The sequence below is a fragment of the Siniperca chuatsi genome, linkage group LG16 (assembly GCF_020085105.1).
Source record: "Siniperca chuatsi isolate FFG_IHB_CAS linkage group LG16, ASM2008510v1, whole genome shotgun sequence".
Taxonomy (NCBI): domain Eukaryota; kingdom Metazoa; phylum Chordata; class Actinopteri; order Centrarchiformes; family Sinipercidae; genus Siniperca; species Siniperca chuatsi.
In genome coordinates this window covers 23994074-23994324 of record NC_058057.1, presented here as the reverse complement: position 1 = coordinate 23994324, position 251 = coordinate 23994074, and positions in this window count along the sequence as shown.

Below are 251 nucleotides of genomic sequence, written 5' to 3'. Positions count from 1 at the left end.
GACCTCTTTTGATATCATGTGACCTTTTGTTTCTTATCAACAACACTTCCCCGGAATTTGTGTCCGCCCTAAGCACACTTGAATGTCCTGTGTGGCGTTAAAATTTTCATTACAGCATAAGTGAATGGTTGCATGTTGAGGGGTATCTTCAATAGTAATGCATGTGTGTGTGTTATAATGTTATAATGTAATACAGACTTGATTCTCATGGTGGTGCATACTATGTGATCTAGCTCAAATGAGATCAATAT